This window comes from Leptonychotes weddellii, chromosome 1 (assembly GCF_054177405.1).
Source record: "Leptonychotes weddellii isolate Sample4059 chromosome 1, ASM5417740v2, whole genome shotgun sequence".
In the NCBI taxonomy this organism is placed as follows: Eukaryota; Metazoa; Chordata; class Mammalia; order Carnivora; family Phocidae; genus Leptonychotes; species Leptonychotes weddellii.
In genome coordinates this window covers 160,050,686-160,067,607 of record NC_138369.1, presented here as the reverse complement: position 1 = coordinate 160,067,607, position 16,922 = coordinate 160,050,686, and the positions used below count along the sequence as shown (strand labels likewise).

At 35.7% G+C, this 16,922-nt stretch overlaps 1 pseudogene; it reads right to left on the bottom strand.

The window, feature by feature from the left end:
- Window positions 1-252: 252 nt before the first annotated feature.
- Window positions 253-3,176, bottom strand: LOC102748106 (E3 ubiquitin-protein ligase Mdm2 pseudogene; annotated as a pseudogene).
- Between the last annotated feature and the right edge of the window lie 13,746 nt (window positions 3,177-16,922).

Below are 16,922 nucleotides of genomic sequence, written 5' to 3'. Positions count from 1 at the left end.
AATCATTTAAAATATGAGGAGTATGGGTTAAGGATAAGCTTAAATATAAGCTTATCCAATTTAAATTACAATTTAATTTAAATTACATTAAAATCCAAATATAAAATATAAACAAAAGTGAAATTTTTCTAAAGGGAAATATTTACTATTCCCCCTCCCAAAGCAGGTAAATTAACACTACAGAGTAGAAATCTACATGTACTGGGGTACTTTCTTGCTTTGATAAGTATAGAAAAAATAATTTCATGTTGTCTAAATTTTTAGGGTTATATAGTCAGAAATATAGAATTCTACTTTTATAGGCATGTCCACTAATGGAAATAAGAGCACAATCATTTGAATTGGTTGTCTACATACTGGGCAGGGCTTATTCCTTTTCTTTAGCTTCTTTTCACACGTAAAGCAGGCAATAACATGTCATGTTTTGCCATGAGCAATACAACCATATTTAGGTTGACCTTGGCAAATCACACAAGGTTCAACAGCACTAAGGGGAAAACTAGATTTCACGATTTTTTCTTTGTCTTGTGTTTCTTCCCTCTCAAACTCTTTGATGTCTTCTTGGCTGCTATAAATGATGCTGTTAGAAGATGATGACAGAATAGTCCTCACTTTTTTGGGATTGGGAAGCTTGTGTGATTTCATCATCATTTTCCTCAGCACATGATTCTCTGGAATCATTCACTGTATTTTTTTTTTTACAATCAGGGACATCAAAGCCCTCTTTTACTTGTGTTTAGCTTTCTAGTGTGTCTTTCTCAGGCATTTTCCTTTTATCTTTCCCTTTATCTTCCTTTTATCTTCAGGAAGCCAATTCCCATGAAGGGCCCAACATCTGTTGCCATGAGGTAGAAGAGGAGGATTCCTTTCATTGCACGAAGTACACTTCCAATAGTCCGCTAAGGAAATTTCAGGATCTTCTGCAAGATCCTGCCTGTTACACAATTACTCAATATAGCAATGCCAAGGCAGACTAGTGTGATTGCTGACTGGAAGGGCCCATAAGGAGTGACAGATAAACTGTAGCTATGGGAAACTTGATTGCTTAAAGACTTTAGATGTCATACACTGCTAAGAAAAAAGAAGGAGGAGGAGGAAGAAGAGGAGGAAAAGGAGGGGGAGTGGGAGGAGCCATTATGAGGAATTGGCACAGACACAAAGAAACTAAGAATTCATGGAGAGTTTTTGGGTAGGTTGCATCTAATGCAATTCTTTGCCATTTAAATGTCAAGTTTGGTACTTTCCCATTTTTAGTGAGCTCTAAATTATAAATCATCTTGAAGCTAAAACTATTCCTCCAGTCATAATTCCAAGGTAAATTATTTTGGAAGGATCAGGCACTCACCCACTTTCATCTCTTTCCTACTATGAGAATTAGTGGTAATAGCATAAGTATTATTTTTTCTTGGGGAAATATTTTCTGTTTTTCTAGGGAAATAAAAATTTTTCTTGCTAAAGATTTCCTTTTAAAAATTTTGAGTTTCTATGGTAATTTTATATATTCCTACACTTTTCAACTTAATTTTAGCTTAAAATTTACATGAAGTTATTTAAAGAAGGATTTTAAAACTGATTACATGAAACAGATTGTTTTGAATTTCACACCCCTATAAGGTTCATGTGAAGTGTATGAGGGGCAATTGGATATTTTTAGTGTTCAAATAGAAAATTTTTCGTTATTTTCATATATACTCACTATTTCTGACCTTTCTAATTTTGATATTCAAGAGTTTAAGGATACTAGTATCCTTAAACATTAAATTTTTTATTTTATTTTATTTTTTAAGATTTTATTTATTTATTTGACAGAGACAGAGATAGCGAGAGCAGGAACACAAGCAGCGGGAGTGGGAGAGGGAGAAGCAGGCCTCCCCTCGAGGAGGGAGCCCGATATGGGACTCAATCCCAGGACCCCGGGATCATGACCCAAGCCGAAGGCAGACGCCCAATGACTGAGCCACCCAGGCACCCAAACATTAAATTTTTATTAAAACAAAGATATACAGGAAATATTACTTTGTCAAATTGTCTCACTATATTACCCTCCCGTTGAGATAGAGAATCATCCCACTGTATACAGTTTTCAGTTTATATGTGAGGTAGATGTTTTTGTGCAAAAATATCCATTTGTTGACATTTCTGTTTGTCTGCAATCCTACTTCAATAAGTAATCACATATTAGAAATATTAGGGGCACCTGGGTGGCTCAGTCATTAAGCGTCTGCCTTGGGCTCAGGTCATGATCCCAGGGTCCTGGGATCGAGCCCCACATCAGGCTCCCTGCTTGGCGGGAAAACTGCTTCTCCTTCTCCCACTTCCCATGCTTGTGTTCCTTCTCTCACTGTGTCTCTCTCTGTCAAATAAATAAATAAAATCTTAAAAAAAAAAAAAGAGAAATATTAGGCAACTCACCAGTCACATTTTAAATCCTGTACACATACAGAAACATCTTCAAAAATAATATAATGAAGTAGTGCTTAAAATTTTGTCAGTCATTGCCACAAATATTTCTGTGAGATTCAGCAAAGTTTTAGAAGAGAGTTTTCGTGTAAAAATATGTGAGATATGTCTGAATATTTAAAGATTTAACAATTATCTTATCAAAAGTGATATTACTAAGAAGTTATAAAGTCAGAGTGGTGTGGGAACTCAGGATTTTCAACAGAGTCTAACATTTTCTTTTCACTAGTGGCTTTCAGAAATATTTTAGCTATAGAACTCTTTTTTTCAAAAGAACACTAACATGAAAACCTGATAAATAAAAATAGAAGTATTCAAGCTGAAATCAGAATAACCTATTATTCTTCTTGTTCTTTCCACGTACCCACAACACCTGTTTTGTGGTATCTGGGGATCCCTTGGGTTCCTTGGAGAATTTTCATAACATTTTATTATTTCAAGTTGACAATTCAAGTAGGATGGGTTTTCAATTTATGTTCATTATAAATGTAATGTATTCACAATTAGTAATACTTATTTATCACAGTTATAAATGGATTCAGCAATCATAATTTTTTTTTCAGCAGTAGATAACCGAAAGCCAGACTCACACTGGTTTTAAAAAAAAACTAGAGGTTTATTACTCTCTTAATATAACAAAAGAAGTAAAGGTAGGTAGCTACTGATGTTAGTTCAGTAGCTCAAAATTTGAGATGATTTCCTTACCTGTCTCTCATGGTCACAAAATGGTCCTGAGACTTCAAGCTTTGGAATCATCATTTAAGACAAAAAGAAACTTCCTTTATCAAGAAGACCCTTTCCCCAGAATCTCCTCAGCAAACTTCCACTTATGTCACATAACTCCTTACTGTGTTATATAGCAACTGCTACCTGAAAATGGTGATTGACAACATGCATACTTAGCTTTTCCAGCCTCATAATGGAGGTGAGTTGAGAAAATTGAAACATGATTTTTGATAACCATTTAATAGTGTCTAACATAGTCATATTCAAAACTGAAGTAGAACTTATTAGATAATATAGATTTTTAAACTTGGAAGTAATTAATTTTAATCTTTAATTTTAATTTAATTTTAATTCTTTAATTTTATAGTGGTGAGGATGTTATTGGTGATTCTATCCTTGTATTAATTTAAAATTACTGAGATCTCTGAAAATATATTTTAAAACCCTAGAATCTTTATTTTATAATTTTTTGTTTGTTTTTTAGATTTTAGGAAACCCAGAATTTTATTCCTGGAAACTCAATATAATCCTTACTTTGTATTCAATATATTTCTATAATCTATCTATTTTTGGGAAATGTCCTTACATATTGTTTACAAATTCTCTATAGATAGATTTGTCATATCCTGAAGGTTCCAAGTCTCTACAAATTTGTTTTTTTCTTTACAGTTATTTTCCCCTTAGGTTTTTATGCAGCTTTCAAATTTAATAAGTGGTAATATCTCATAGGACATGCATATCTGAGACATATATACAAATCTGAACTATTGTGTGGTGGTAAATGATTAATCCAACAGACAATTCCATATGTAACCCTAGTATTTTAAAATTACATTATCTTGGGGCGCCTGGGTGGCTCAGTCGTTAAGCGGCTGCCTTCGACTCAGGTCATGATCCCAGTGTCCTGGGATCGAGTCTTGCATGGGGCTCCCTGCTCCACGGGAAGCCTGCTTCTCCCTCTCCCACTCCCCCTGCTTGTGTTCCCTCTCTCACTGTGTCTCTCTCTGTCAAAAAATAAATAAAATCTTAAAAAAAAAGAACAAAAAAATAAATAAAAATAAAATTACATTATCTTGGGACTCCTGGGTGGCTCAGTCGGTTAAGCAGCTGCCTTCCACTCAGGTCATGACCCCAGGGTCCTGGGATTGAGTCCAGCATCGCGGGTCCTTGCTCAGCAGGGAGCCTGCTTCTCCCTCTGCCTTCAGCTCCCCCCTGCTTGTACTCTCGCTCACTCTCTCTCGCCCACGCGTTCTCTCTCTAGCAAATAAATAAATAAAATCTTAAAAAAAATTAAAAAATAAAATTACATTATCTTTTCAGCATAAGACAATCTGTAATCCTATCGCTTGGTCCTTATTTGATTAATATGGACTAAATATCTGAAAATTCAGAAAGCTTTAAGTAATAGTTTGGATAACATTCAATTATATCAATTTAATTTTTCATGTACTAAAAAAAAAGTAATATCCTGAGAATTTCTTAGGTCTAGAAAGGTTTAAAAGAGACATAAATCCATATGGACATCGTCAATCATGATGAGTGGTATGGGTGGCAAACCAAACAACAATCTAGTGGTCAAGCCAAGTATGTCATTAAATCATTGAGAGCCACTGGCACAGTTCAACTGTGTTACTCTTGCTGCTCTTAGTGACTGCACCAAATGGACTAGTTGACACTAATCCATTGCTGAGAAGCCAGTGTATGGGGTGGGGAGGGGGCAGGTAAAACTGGCCTTTGTAAAAATGTGAATCCTTTTACATTAATGACAAACAGTAGTGGAGTAGTGAGTAGTGGAGTAGGACTTTATTCCCGGGGTGATAAAATCAGTAAATGAGGAGTGGAGCTATATCAGAGGGAAAAAGTCTGCTCTGGGAGAATTTTAACTGGACATTTAAAATTTTTAATTGGAAATTAGCTTAATTTTAATTAGAAATTAATTTCCAACTTTATAATTGATTCATCACAGAGTATGTGGCCTAGTGCATTTAGGTCTTTTTAATTTGATATAGATAAATAAACATTTAACAAAAGTTTAGTGGTTTGCAACTTGATGGATTATAGTGCTTAAGAAAATCTGCCGAAAATCTGCCAAAAATCTGGGACTAGGAAAAATGGTACCTTTCTCCTTTTCTGTCTTAATATTTGTGGACTACCTACTAGGGTATATACAATTTCATGTATAGTATCTAGTACAATCCTTACAGCAATCCTGGGTATGGTATTTCGGAATTGCTATAATCACTTAATAAAGACTAAATTAAGGGCCAGAGATTTTTTAAGAGACTTGCCAAGTGGCACACAGCTTGTAAGTAGCAGAACTGGGATTGAAGCCTGTGTTCACCAGCTGCCAGAACCTGCAACTATTTTCAAGACATGTCCGGCAAGTGAGAATCAAAAGCCAACAGTCATTGACCTATTGCAAAATAAAATAACTAAAGAACCAAATAAGAAGAAATGATCATAAGATGTGTCCTCCTCCCTCCCCCAAATATATACAAGACATTTAGCAATGGTAGAAGATATTTCATCTGGTAAGGGAACCGGAAGTTTCATTTGAAACAAAAAGAATTGAGTAGGCAAGAGTATGTAGCTCAGCGTCAAAAGCAGAGCCTTAACATAAAAGCATTTCAATACTATGTGTGCTTTTTGCTCTTCTCCCTCTTTTAAGAACAGTACTGGTTAATCTTGACATAATGGCTCATTGATGATGATTCTTGCAAATAACTGGATGCGAGCGTGGGCATGGGGAGCAGACAGAGATACTTTTAGAATGCTAAGGAAAAAGATAAAATAATACCTGCCTGTTTAAAAAGTCATAAATAAATCTCACAAAAGGTAACAGAAAAAAACCGATTTAGTTTTAAAAATAAGAACAATGAAAGATATGTTTCTCTCTTCAAAGTTTTTCCCGATTTTGAATGAAAGAATATCATTATATGTAAGGCTCAGAAATTAATAGGTGTTTCATTATTCTTATTTTTTACATAAGAAAACAGGGGCCTTGAGAAATTTTACTATTTGCTCAATATTGGTCAGCTTTTTAACAGGAAGAGCTTGCTTTATAATTAATTTTTTTAAAGTCTTTTAATTTCTTTTTTTATGTACCTATTGTCCATTTATTTTTTTATTTTATTATGTTATGTTAATCACCATACGTTACATCATTAGTTTTTGATGTAGTGTTCCATGATTCATTATTTACATATAACACCCAGTGCTCCATGCAGTACATGCCCTCTTTAATACCCATCACCAGACTAACCCATCCCCACCCTCTCCCCTCTAGAACTCTCAGTTTGTTTCTCAGAGTCCATAGTTTCTTATGGTTCGTCTCCCCCTCCAATTTCCCCCCCTTCATTTTTCCCTTCCTGCTATCTTCTTCTTTTTTTTTTTCAACATATAATGTATTATTTGTTTCAGAGGTACAGGTCTGTGATTCAACAGTCTTACACAATTCACAGCGCTCACCATAGCAAGTCTTTTAATTTCAGTGACCCTTTTTAATGATGGTTTCAATGTTATTAATTTAACATCCAATATGATAATCTATCAAAATGTCAATGTGTCCAGAACAAGACGTTCTAACCCCTGGTTAAGACTCAGAAAACATGGCTAAAAGTTAAGCCATATATCCTTGTTGACCAAAACATATGCCTCATGCATATTTGGCATGAACATATCAAAAACTTGATTTATCATTTCTTGTCTGTACAAAAGCTAGAAATTAAGATATACCCATAAGCATTTTATAGAATTAAAACCAAGGTGCAGTAAAATTTAAGAAAAATTTTAAAGTTTTATTTCCACATTCCTTGGAGAGCTTCTGAGAGCTCAAGGGATCAAGAACAAATTACACTTCATTTCTCCTTTGCTCCTGGAGACTTTCATGAGGAGAAATCAGTCTCAACTGAATGCCAAAGGCATTCAAGGTAAAAAGTAAAACACGCACTGCCTAAGAAATTTATGAGCCATTCTACTTATATTCTTGTGTGATGCTAATAATATAATAAAACCACGTATTTTATAGCAGTTTACAATGCCCTTTCTTATATTGTCTAGTCTGATTCTCAAAACCACTCCATAAGTGAATACCATGTTTCAAAGGTTCAGCTTGTGCTCGTGCATTCACAGACAACTGATACTTTTTAAATGTTTACGAAAAAATGTACTCCTTCCCTTTGCATTAATAATCATAATAAGAACAGATAACTCATATTTACTGAGGTTTAGTTTGTAACGGGCACTGTTCTAAGTCCCTAACAGTGTCTTATCTAATCAATGCACTTTTATATACATAATTATGGCCTTTTTACTGATAGGAAAATTGAGGAATAATAATATTTATAACTTCCCAAGGTTATAAAATCAGTAAATGAGAAGGCAGATGTTGAACTCAGGCAGGAAGTTCAACTCCAGAGTTTCTACTCCATAACCAGAAAATTATCTTCTTTCTCACCCCGGAGATGTACTAGAGAAATATCTCAAAAACAAAACAAACCAAAAAACAGCAAAATGTTGCAATTTTGAACTTTTCTGGTTTTTGGATGAAACTTTAATTCTTAAGTTTGTTTTGTCACCCAGGTCGCTGATGATGCTCACCAGTGTTGCAATCCATATAAGAATTTTGAAGTTCTCATTAATAGGTGACTTCCAGGTTAGAATAGGAGGTGTTGCACCTTATGTAAATGTGACATATATAAATGAGCCAAGTAATTTATATTCTTTTTGATATCAATATATTTATGAGAAGGCATGATGAATCATGATCTGAGGAGTAAAGAATAAACAATTTATTAACTTAAAAGGAAGCTAGGAATTAGAAGAAGAATTTTAAGCATTTGAAGAGATGCCTCAATGTGCCTGAATCAAATAAATACAGTGGAACAGGTACACTATTTTACAGATGAGGATTGATGTTTTTGGGGAGGGAAATATGGCGGTTAGTTTTTTCCAGGGGTCCAGTGATGTTGGCATGTTGAGATATACCTTCTCAGGTGAAGGATAAATTGTTGCATCTGGCCTCTTCTACAACCAAGAAAGAGACACAATGCCTATGGGCTTCTTCAGATTTTGGAAGCAATATATTACTCAGATGTGTTACTCTGGCCCATTTACCAAATGGCCAAAAAGCAGCTATCCTCAGTGGGGGCCTGTCTTAAGTCAGCTCAGGTTGCTATACCAAAATACCATCAACTGGGTGGCTTATACACAACATAAATTAACCATCAGCATATTGTGGCTAGAGCTTCAACATATGAATTTTTTTTTCATGGGGGGGCACAAATATTTAGTTATTAATGGGCCCGGAACAAGAGAAGGCTCTGTGCCAAGTCCAGACTGCCGTGCAAGCTACTCTGCCTCTTGGACCATTTAATTCAGAAGATGCAATGGTGTTTGAAGGATCAGTGGCAGATAAGGATGTTATTTGGCAGGCCCCTATAGGTGAATTACAACATATGATCTTGAGCAAGTCCCCACCATCTCCACAGATAAATAGTTTTCTTTGGAGAAACCACACTTGTCAGCTGTAGGGCCTTAGTAGAAATTGAATGTTTAACCACAGGACACGAAGTTACCATGCAACCTGAGCTGTGTGTCATAAATTGGGTGTTATCTGACCTATCAAGCCATAAAGTTTGGAACACACAGTTGTATTCCATCATCAAGTGAAAGTGATATTATACAAGATCAGGCTTGAGCAGACACTGAAGGCACAAGAAATTATAAGAAGTAGTCCAAATGCAAATGGTCCCCATTCCTGCTATACTGTCTTCTTTTTCTTTCCTCTCCTGTTCCCTTATCATGTAACATAAAGGGTAATGATTTTATATCATAGTATTTAAGTATTGTTAATTTTACATCATAGTATTTAGTTCGGGGATATGAAGACGAGTAATAAACCCACTCAAGGACTTTATCTCCTTTTCTGGGCAAGAGGTTAATGGGTTTTTGTTGTAAGTAGGATAGTTTTATCGTGTAAACCAGACTTATGACCTTATTATTTTCTTTCTTTGAAGATTAAGTATGGCTTATGGGGATGCATATGATTGCCAAGTTGACAAGGAGTGGACTTGTGATAGTTAATCTTCTATGTCATCTTGGCTGGTCACAAGGTGCCCAGATTAAACGGTATTTTGGGGTGTGGCTGTGGGCGTTTCCAGATTAGATTAGCATTTGAATCAGCAGACTCAGTAGATTGCCCTCCCTAGTGTGAGTGGGCATTATCCAATCTGTTGAGGATGTGAGTAGAATACTGGCAGAAAAAGGAGAAATTTCCCCCTTTTTGCTTCCTGTGTGTTTGCTTGAGATCTTTGCTTGGCATACCTCATCTCACCTTCTCTGGTCCTCGAGATGGGATTTAAACCATCAGTTTCCCTGGTTCTCAGGCTTTTGGACACAGACTGAATTATACCACCAGCTTTCTTGGGTCTTCAGCTTGCAGACAGCAGATCATGAGACTTTGCCTCTAAAATCACATGAGCCAATTCTTTTTTTTGATCTTTTTTTTTTTTTTTTTTTGACAGAGAGAGACACAGTGAGAGAGGGAACACAAGCAGGGGGAGTGGGAGAGGAAGAAGCAGACTTCCCACGGAGCAGGGACCCTGATGCGGGGCTCGATCCCAGGACCCTGGGATCATGACCTGAGCCGAAGGCAGACGCTTAACGACTGAGCCACCCAGATGCCCCGACATGAGCCCATTCTTCATAATAAACCTCCTTTTATATAAACCCTATTGGTTTCATTTTTACCTTACTAGCTCCATGTCTCTATAGAACCCTAACAAATACAGTCTGCTATTAGGGAGATATTATATGAGTGAATCTCAGTGCTTGAAGCATATAACTCCTGACTGAGTTGCTGCTTCACTAATAATTTTATGGCTCACCATCCATAATAAATTCAGGGATGTACTTGCCCATACCTGGGATTAGCACTGGTTCTAGAAATTTTATTTTCTAAATTTGGAAACCTTCACTTCCCTTAGTATTTTAGGGAGAAAAAGAGGGCAATATAGGATCTGGATTTCCATATTGCACTGATATCTAACTAATGATGTGAAGTTGCTGGCTGAGGAGAATATAGGGAGCTGGAAGGAATTTAATTATCTAATCTACTAGATTCCTTGAGTAAGATGCCTAGACTCAAAACCAGCAGCATCATATTGAATGGAAATAAACTTTAAAAAATTGGATCATAAATAAATATGGTACACACACACACACACACACACCATGGAATGTTATGCAGTCAAAAAAAGGAGGAAATCTTGTCATGCTATAACAGGGATGAACCTCAAGGACACTATACTAAGTAAAACAAGCCAGTCACAAAAGGACATACATTATATAATTCCATCAATTGGGGTATCTAAAGTAATACAAATCATAGGGAAAACAAAGGAAGTAGAAAGATGTCAAGGGCTAGGGGAAATGTGAGGGAGAATTAGTGCTTATTGAGTATAGAGTTCTAACTTTGTAAGAAGAAAAAGTTCTAGAAATCGGTTACACTGTGAATAAACTAAACACTACTGATCTTTGAACTTTAAGATGTTTAAAATGGTAAATTTAGTGTTATGTTTTTACCAAAATTAAAAATAACATTTTTAAAGATTGGATTTAAAATGAGTGGGAAAATGTCTGACAAAAGAATACTTTTAATATCATTACAATTCCTACAATTAATATAGTCTTGCTGAAACACAATATAGAACAGATTAAAAAAATTGTACAAATTCAATTTGTTTCTTTTTAAAATGGCTAGGACAAATTTAACTAATTATCCAAAATCAGATTGACATTAATGATCACAATATGAAAACTATCATTTAACATTTCAAATAACTATTAGTCACAAAGCCAAGTGTAGCTAATAAGATTGGAATTTGGTTTAATTGTACAAAAATCTTAAAAAAATGGAAAATTCATCTCTCTACAAAGAACTGATACTTATCGATCTCTAATAGTTGCAGTCAATGAGAATTGATGCCTAATATAGTGGTTGACAAGAAATTTGCAACTAATAATCAATGAACCCTTTTTTTTATTAACCTAATGTATGTGTGTCATAGTATACATAGTATATGGTAGTATACATAGGACTAAAACCAAACAAACAAAAAAAATCACATGAAAAAATGATACCTTGTAAAAATATTTGTTATCGTGCTGAACTTCAACCATATTAAATACAACATAGAAAATATAGGTTGACTCTCAACAGCAACCACCCTGTCATTATTTGCTTCACTACATAAATATTACATGGGAATACTTGCTTTTTATTTCATCAATTCACTCTTCAATCCAATTACTGTTATGTTATGTAGACTTACAGTTAAAGTGAGGATAATATTAACCGTGGTAGTACGGGTGAAAAAAGTTTGAAAATCTCTGTAATTATCTGTTTTTCAGGAATGAGTCACACTATATTTTAACAACCAATCATTAAACAATTCAAAACCATCCATAAACTCACACATTAAATAGTTTAAAACACATTATAAAGACATATAAACTATTTTATATCATAAGAACATGCATAATAGCCCATGATATAATGCACTAAGTAGTAGTTTCTTAAGGCTCCATTTAAAAAGTACCACAAACTTGGTGGCCTAAAACAACAGAAATATTGCCTCATAGTTGTGGACACTAGAAATCTGAATTAAGGTATCAGCAGGACCATGCTCTCTATAATGGCTCTAGAGGAGAATCCTTCCCTGCTCCTAGCTTCTAGGGTCTGCCAGCAATTCTTGGCATTTCTTAGCTTATAGATGCTTCACTTAAGGCAATGACTGTTTTCTCCCTATTGTGTCTTCACATTATCTTCCTTTTGTGTATGTCTGTGTTCAAATTCCCCTTTTATATAAAGATATCAGTTATACTGGATTATGGCCCACTCTAATGACCTCATTTTAACTTGGTTACCTGTATAAAGACCCTATTTCCAAATACAGTCACACACTGAAGTAGAAGGGGTTAGAACTTCAACATCTCTTTTTGGGGGGAATCTATCAAGATGTAACAATGGGCTACAACTGAAGCAATAGATTATAGTCCAAGAGTTTTCAACATTAAAATTATTTTTAGGGGTGCCTGGGTGGCTCAGTTGGTTAAGCGTCTGCCTTCAGCTCAGGTCATGATCTCAGGGTTCTGGGATTGAGATCCCTGTCAGAATTCCTGCTCAGTGGGGAGCCTGCTTCTCCCTCACCCACTGCCCCTCTCCCCTGCTCCTGCACCCTCTCTCTCTCTCTTTCTCTTGCTCACTCTTGCTCTATCTCAAATAAATAAATAATTAATTTTAAAATTATTTTTAAAATATTTTATAGTATGTTAAATAGCTTTATTGAAGAAACTACATTAGAGCAACTGCAGCTTATAACTTGTATGAATAACAGTGAAATAATATCTATACCATATGTCATCTAAAATATAGGGATCCCTTTGAAAAAATAAACTTCTTAAAATCTGTCTTTTGAAACTCTAAACTGGGTCAGAAAAACAAATTATCATCATTAAATATTAGTTTAGTACCTTGTTGTAGACTGAATAGTTCTCTCCCTCCACCCCCAAATTTGTGTCTATCCATAATCACAGAATGTGATTTTATTCAGAAATAGAGTCTTTAAAGATGTAATTAAGGTAAAGATCCAGATGAGATCATTCTGGAGTAAGATGGGCCTAAATCCAATGGAAGTGTCCCTGTAAGAGATAGAAACAAGCAGACGCATAGAGAAGAAGGCTATGTAAACACTGAAACAAAGATTTGAGTTATGCTGCCACAAACTAAGGAACATCAGAAGTCACCCAAAGCTGGAAAAGGCAATAAAGGATCTACCTCCAAAACAGTTGGAGAAAGAGTGGCCCTGCCAACACTTTGATTTTGGACTTCCATCCCCTAGATTATGAGAGAATACATTTCTGGGGTTTTTTGGCACTAAGTTTGTGGTTTGTTATGGCAGCCCTGGGAATCTACTACATCTCTTATGCCTTAATGTAAAAATGTGTGGAAAGATGAAAAACAAAGAGCTGATATTTTCTACCCAGCAGATTTATAATATGATAAGGCAAAACTAAGAAATACATAAATAATAACCAACCAAATTATTCAAAACTTCCCAGGTGTTCATGAGCATTCATTCTTCAGGCCATTTCTTCTTCATTATGGGAGGAGGACCAAATGCACTGTTCATAGCTCTGGTAAGTGGAGTGGTTTCCCTTCAGAATTTTTTTTTCTGGGCCTTGCTTGTTTGAACTGCATTATAGCAGCTGTTTGCTTTCAATCACCACCAATATAGTGAGCTAAACCATGTGTGAACCAGGACAAATTTATTTTTCCTGGGATAATTGATCATAAGTAAACCCTGATGATGCCAACCCCAGTGTGAGTTGATGGAAAAGTTTCTATATAAGAGATATATGACTAGGTAGTCTGGGCCATGTTCATGTAACTTACTTGTGCCCTTTATATATTGCTCAGGCCCAATCCTGAATGTAATATTTCTGTATGGACCAGCTTTATTACTATATGTATCTAATGATACCAGCTCCTGATGAGAAGCTTCAGCCATGTATACACTTGATGAGTGGCAGGGCATTGCATCTCTACTAGGGCCTATTCGTATGCCAGGAGCTGCTTCTCAACTGCTGAGTGACATGCTGAAGTGTCCTAACATAATCTAAACCTCACTCAAAACTGACAGCATTTTGAGGCACGCAACAAAAAAAATCAGAACAGTATTTTCTTAGTGTATATATTTTGCCTTCAGAATCTAAAATGGCTCACCAAATGCAGTGCCTCTTTCTTAATTGTACAGGATCTAAAGTGAAATATACTGTTTTTACATTAAAAGGGAAGTTTCAGGAAACTTCACATGACTGGACTCCTAAAAACTTTAAATTGTACCAATATGACAGGCTTCTAAATCTGTGTATGTTCATCTCCCATCCTGTGGCACATATATATTTTATACTATATCCAGAACACTTGCTATTTCCTTTCTAAATTGTCTAATTAGCATGGTGTCATCAATATAGTGGGCCAACACGATGTTCTCTGGAATGTCAAGAATATCAAATCCCTGCAGGCTGTGATGTGAAAGAGAATAAAAGTAATATAACCTTGGGAATGAGGGTCAATTTTTTTCTACTGACCTTTCCCCCGAAGAGCATGACTTCTGAAGCTTTCTATAATAGAGATTGTAAAGAATGCATTCATCAGATCAATAGCACCACAGCAAATGCCAGAGGCAGTGCTGATCTGATGTTGTAAATATGCATCATCTGGCATTAACAGTTGTTACAATGAGAACTACTCTTATTTATATTTATGGTAGTCCATTATCATCCACCATGCTCCACAGTTTTTTTCAGGGGCCAGAGAGTAGATGAATGGGGTTAAGATAGAGACAACCACTCCTACTTCTTTTTAAGTCTTAGGAGATAAGTCTTAAAAGTCTTAAAGTGGTGCATTCCTCCCAAGATGATCTATTCTGATTTATTTTCTTGGCTGGAGAAGTGGGCAGTTTCAAGAGTTCCTCTCAGTCCTTTTTAGCATAATGGTTCTCATTTCTGAATTATATCAATTCTTTTTACTATTCCTACCAATTATGGACTGGGGGTTGCTGAAATGTTTATATAGTGAACCAGTGAATACTATGGTCTGGTTGCATGATGAATTTGGACAGAGCTCTATTCAACATCTAGGTTCTTTTCTACCCCACTCTAACAAGAAAACTACAGTAGCCTTATCGGTCCTTTGATAAAATGTATATCCTAGAAATATCTGAATATGTCCCTTTCTTCAAAGTACAGTTTGCCTGTAACTGGCTACAGGTGGCTTTAAAAACTATTAAGAAATAATTGTTAGATATACTTATGGTGGTACTGTACAATTCTTCAAGAGGACTTATTTTCTCATAATGATTGGACTGTAACCCTAAGAGCTGATTCATATCCAAAAACTAGATGAAGAATTTTAATTTTCTACAATGACAAAGGACATCAGCCTTCCCAATCATTAGTTCTAGACTTCTACTAGTAATACAGTCAAGCAACAAACCTCTTTTGGTCTTCTGACCCTTCTACAATTCACTGCTAAGACAATTCTGGCATCTCTATTTTACTTACCATAAACCATCATTCAAATGCAGTCTTTAACTGGACATCTCAACAACGTATCAAGACCAACATCTGGTCCATGCCAGGACATAAATTCCTGAGTCACAAAAGAATCAATAATTTCTCTCCTATTCAGATTTACTTTATCTATTCCCTTGTCCAATACCTCCAAGATCAAATTCCATATATGTTCATTCAAGTTCTATCAGGGACATATTGAGCAAGCCTTACAATTCTCTGGTATATCTACTATTTCCTCCCAGAAATGGAATTACATTGTCCCTCAGGCTGTGCTGTGACTTGATCTTAGTTATTGGTTTAGAGGCAATGAACAGAAGTAGAAGAGAATCTTGAGGAGGACAAGCATCAATTTCTAAGCCCCTACAGGATTTCTAAATAAGGGAGGGGTGTGTGAGGAGAGAGCCTTCTCGTTCAATGTGTTGGGGGTTACTTTTATCAATACAGAGATTCAAGAGAAAAATTATGGGTTCATGAGTCTGAGGTCATTATTCAAATATCTTCATCCTGGATAAGTTTCAGAGTCTTAATCTTTTCCTATCAGAGAGCTGAATTAAACTTAAGAGACCTGTAAATGTTATGCATTCAGTATCCTCTGAAACTCCACTACCCTTATAATTAATTCCCGGGCCCAATTTTCAGCCTAGTTAACCCTGTAGGATATAATGTCTTTAAATGCTGCTGTGGAAGCCTTTTGACTTTTACAGTATGCCTTGAATTTTAAGTGCCATAATCTAAATATGTCCTTTGCTTTTTAAAGGTTTTCAAGCCATTAACAACAACAACAACAAAATTATCTAAATGCGCAATCTTATAATTAGCACTGCCCCTATTCCTTTCAGTACCCCACTACAACATAAGCCTACACTTCAACAAACACCTGGCTCTAAAACTAAATCACTTCCAGGCAAAATACTGCTAATTGTGACACACCACTACATTCCAGGGGTGATCATCTCCCTGATTACCACTAGTAATATAATCTTACCATCACCATGTGGCAGATGAATGAGTGACACATTTCTATCATACCAAACTCAGCATGGGATTTTTCAGTGCCACATCTGATTGTAAATATGCTATTTTTTGTTACCTATAGAAAGCAGAGCCAGAAACAATGACTTTTATGAAGGAAGCTTATTTTGGAACGTAATTCAAAGAAGAGATAAGGGGATCTAGAGAGACTTAAAAAACAAAACAAAACAAAAAAAAGAATCCAAGCGTTCATTATTGAACTGGTCTTCCCTATTGCCAACAGAGGGCTCATTCTGCTGTGACCTTCTGAAAAATCTTGCACAATACACCTGTGAATTGTACCATTAAAGCACTAAAGAGAAGAATACTTATCTACTGGTTATTGGTCTGATTGTTCAAGGGCTGTCCTGTGTGTTAATAACTTCCTGGCATTTGCATGTTTGTGTATGGAAGAGTAAGCATCCTACATAGAGGCAGTTAAACCCTAAGCATAAAGTTAAAGGTATGAGATACAACAGGTCTAAGGTGTTGTCAAGTTACACTTATCACAGATGGTAACCATGAAAACTTCTAGAATAAAACGTAGGTCTAAAGCATTGGTTCCCAAACTTCATTGTACATTA